This window comes from Alligator sinensis, unplaced genomic scaffold (assembly GCF_000455745.1).
Source record: "Alligator sinensis unplaced genomic scaffold, ASM45574v1 scaffold1283_1, whole genome shotgun sequence".
Taxonomy (NCBI): Eukaryota; Metazoa; Chordata; order Crocodylia; family Alligatoridae; genus Alligator; species Alligator sinensis.
The window spans coordinates 587,411-591,970 of NW_005842091.1; positions in this window are offsets into that span (position 1 = coordinate 587,411).

Genomic DNA, 4,560 nt, shown 5'->3' on the forward strand with positions numbered 1-4,560 from the left:
TGGACTTGTGTACGACGAGCCGGGTCGCGTCTCAGCCCCGTTGTGAAAGGGTTGGCTTCTCGGGTCGTGCAAAATGCCCTCCTGATTCTGCGCGAGCCAAAGCCTGGGTTGTTTGGAGGACGAGCTGCTCCCAAACTCTCTCCTTCAAGAGGACAAACGACGCTGTGTTTTGCACAGCGTGGGAGACATGAGAGCTGAGAGGGCCTTCACGGTTCAAACTGCATTGTTAGCTCCCATGTATTTCAGTGGTGAAACTGGGAAACGCAAATGTCAAGTTAAAGAAAAAAAAAAAAAGAAAAATAATGGGAGATATAAGAAATAGGGAACCAAGCCCCAAAAAGGTTGGATACTGATTGTAGGGAGAAGATCTGGGACTGGCTCTTATGTGCTACTTTTACTTTTATGAATAAATGCCTGGAACATGAATAATAAAGACTTCCAGCAGCCCCAAGTGGCATAGATGAAAGCCTGCCTAATTGGTAGATCCCAAAATACCATTGCAAATAGCAATGGTTAGAGTTTGATCCAGATTGTGAGCCCAAGAAATCCCTAGCTGCCTTCAGGGCTGGAGGGGGAGGTGTAGCTCACTGAGCACTTCACTGGAAATGCTTGGTTTGCTTTTGCCTCCTTGGGGCTTGGCCCAGCTTTTGGAGCGACAATCCCTTGCATATCGAAGCCCCGCGTCCAGAGCTAAGCACCGGCGAGCTGCGGTCGGCGGGGTTGTCCTGGGCTGCCAGGTCGACGTTCGGAGCGGGCGAGCCAGGGGTGCGCGGGTAGGTGGGGGAGCAGGAGACATTCCTGCCTGGCCTGTCCGTGCTCATTCTTGAATGCCCTGCCTGGCTGATCCCTCCTTGCTCCGTAAGGCAACAGATACATCCATTGACCTGCTGTGGGCATGGCCCTGCAGCTTCAAAGGCTGGGTGCGGTTACAGGCTCGCTCACCATCAATCCCCCAAGGCTAAACCAGATGACCCTTGAGAATACTTCCAGCATCAAAACCAGACTTAAGGTTTCCTAAAAGGTCTTTAAATGCTGAGCATTTCTTTATCCACCTTGGTTCTCTGGGTAAATCTCTTTTTATTAGACCAACTCAAATAGTTGGAAAAAGTTCTTCTTTGCAAGCTTTCGGGTACAAACACCCTGCTTCCCGAAAGCTTGCACAGAAGAATTTGTCTAACTGTTTGAGTTGGTCTAATAAAAGACATCGGATTTACCCAAAGAACCTTGTCTGTGTCCTTTGACGACCCCTTTATCCACCCTGGGTGGGTTTTTGGGTTGCTGTTGACCCAAAACCCTAACCCTAGGACACCAGGACCTAATCCTTTGGTAGGGGTAGCGTGGGCTTTCAAAAATTCAGCAGCCCTGGAAGGTACTTTGGTTTGAACCTAGTCTGGGCCGTTCAGTGTGGACGGGTGCATTCGGTTTGGAAATTCAAAGTCAAACCCGTTTCTGACTGAGCCTCCAGCAAAAGCTGCCCGAGTGTCGGGCACTAGAGAAGCAGGAGGGGGGGAGAATCGGGCTGAAGGCTGAAACCGTGCTTCAGCTGTTGCAGGTACAAGGGCCCGTGATGATGCACGGGGATGGGCAACGTGCCCTGGGACGGATCGTTGTCCTCTCACCCGCGCTGGGTCCCACCTGCATCGGAGGCAACTCAGAGCTGCTTTCTGCGCTGCCTTGAATACGGAGCTCAGCAGGGCACGGTCCACATCCCCTCTTCATGCTAAAGAGCCCAGGAAGAGAAAGAGCAAGTCGGTAGCATTGTCCTGCCCTATGATGGGCACAAGTAGGTCTAGACATTCAAGTCTCTCTCCCTCTCTTTCTACAAGAGCCAGGGGGTTGTGCTGTCAGCAAGCGTTAGAGGACTGAGACACGAATGCTGCTAAGTGAACAACCTCCAGTCTCCAAACACAGGGCAAAGCAGCAAGGAAGGATTTACTTCTAGTCTCCTTCACCACGAGCCTCTTCATGGAGGTCCTATTCACCTGGAGCATGCAGACAGCCCTCATTACCCAAGTTTCCGGGTTAGTCATTAATGGACGTGTCCTCACAGTCCCCCTGTGAGACTGTTCCCACAGTACAAATGGGAAACTGAGGCACTGGCAGGCCAAATAATTTGTCCAAGGTCACACAAGTAGTCTGTGGCAGAGATGGGAATTGGACCTCATTCATAGAGGGTGGGAGGGACCTCAGGGGGGTCACATCTAGTGCAACCCCCTGCTCCAAGCAGGACCAGCCCCAGCTACATCATCCCAGCTAAGGCTTTGTCTACCTGGGTCTTAAACACCTCCAAGGATGGAGATTTCACCTCTCTGGGTCACCTGTTCCTGTGTTTTACTACCCTCTTCATGAGAAAGTTTTCCCTAAAATCCAACTTCAACTTCCCTAGCTGCAACTTGAGCCCATTGCTTCTCATTCAGGCCGGCGTCTTACGGGTTATGTAGCTTTAGCAAAAAAAGGCAAACTTAATTCCTGGGAAGACCAGCGCAGCAGCTGGATCTTTCATTTAATGATACTGTCTCCAGGCAACACCCAGCTTGGATAAATTTAACAGGCTGCGATCCAAGCGGTGTATATGCTTAATGGTTTATTACGGCACCATCCACAAAAGTGTAAGAACAAGAGATTAGTCTGAGGTTTACAAAAGGTCACAAAACACATGAAATAAAACCAACACGACATTTCAAATCCACGAGGGGAGCAACATAAGGCCCTCACGTTGCCCTGTGGAAGGAACTATGTGCTAAACACGGCGGCTGAGTTACCTTAGAGCAAACCTGGTGCGGCAGCGATAAGGGGTGAAAGCAGAAAGTGATGCTGTACAATATAATCTCAGTCCACGACTCGGAAAATATATTTCATCTACAGTTCCTGCAGCATTGGAGGAAAGTGCAATACACAGAGACGAAGCACTCCGGGAGGGTGGGCAGAGCAGGAGTGGTGGGGGGCACGTCTGGTCCACAAGAGACTGGGTGCAATGTTTTTCAGACTCCTACCGTTTGGGGCAAGCTTGGTCTGCCAACCGGTGGGCACCAGCGTGATGTGCCAGGCAGCAGGGCGTGCATGCATGTGTATATCACCACAACAAAGTGCGTGTCTACATGTGCTTTGACATGCGCCTAAACTTAATGCGCATTAGTCTAATGTGCATTAAGGTGATTTAGACACACGTCTACATGTGCACTTGCTAATGCACCTGCAGGTGTGCGGACTGACTTGGGACAAAATTATTCCCAAGTCAATGGACACACACTGCGTTAATGTGCATTAGTGCATCTAGGCAGACAAGGTTCCTTGGGTGAATTTGATATCTTTTATTAGACCAACCCAAATGGTTGGAGAATAGTTATTAAGCAAGCTTTCGGGTTCAAAAACCCTTCGTCAGGCTCAGGAAGCTGCAGCTACACATTTGCTAATGCGATTGAGCTATTAACGCATATATTTGATACCTGCTTTATGCCATTTTAAGGCACATTAAGGGCGCACGCATGTAGACACCCGCTCTTAATGCACCTTAAATCAGGCTAATGCACATTAAATGTTCACATGTAGACACACCCAAAGGCTCCAATTGAGATGGTCCTGGCCAACAGGGAGCCCCACTCCCACCCAAAACTGAGCCACTCGGGTTAATGCTGAGTGTCTCTCAGCTGGAAGACACTTTCTGCCTATCTCATGGCTCCCCCAGTGCAGAGTCTCTGTCCCGCACCTTGCAGAAGTATTGCCCAGAGGCCTAGGTGCGGTCTCTTGCTTTTGGAGTGCAATAGTCCTCCCACAGTGCTTAGTGAAGTCACTCACTCCGGACACTGGTACTCATCATGACTCTACATTTCCCAGATGCTCCCAACCCTGTTCCCAGTTGCTCCTTGTTCCTTCCCCTCTCCCTGAGCGTGCATGCAAGAAGGGTGGGGGAGACCGGGGTGTCTGGAGCAGACCTGGTAGAGTTAGAGGTAAGCAACACATTTTTCCACAGTGCTTCTCATCCTTGCCACCCCCCTGCCCCCACCTTCAAGCAGATGGCTATTGGTAGCAGCCAGTAACACTGATAATTAGGGTTGCCCTAAGCCAGTACAAACACGGTCCCATGAACCAGAGGGAATCAAAGTCATGGCTTGTAGGATCCTGTCTCAGCCAACTAGTGCAAGTCAGTCACAGTCACACGCAGAGGTATGTTCCTCACTGCCGGCCCAGTAAAACACCAGCATCCGAACCCAAATGGAGATCTTGGACCCTAATGAGAACCAAGGCAGGATCGCTGCCTCCTGCAGCTGCTAATCAGTGCCCCTTCCTGAGCCACATGTGTTCACTGATGGACAGATCCCTGTGTCGGGTACCAGTGGAAATGGCGTAGGACACCAGCTGGCGACCTTCTCAGACCATGGGCAGGAAATGGTGCAGCTCATCAGAAGAAAGTGGGCGCCAGGACCCATCTGCTACAGCCTGGAAGGAGACCCTGGAAAACCCCCATTCCCACAAAAGCTCCCCACTACCAAAACCCCAGGTCCACGAGCCAGATCCAACAGCCTTACAGTCCAGATCCTGTCTGTGGGCTGTAGGTCGCCA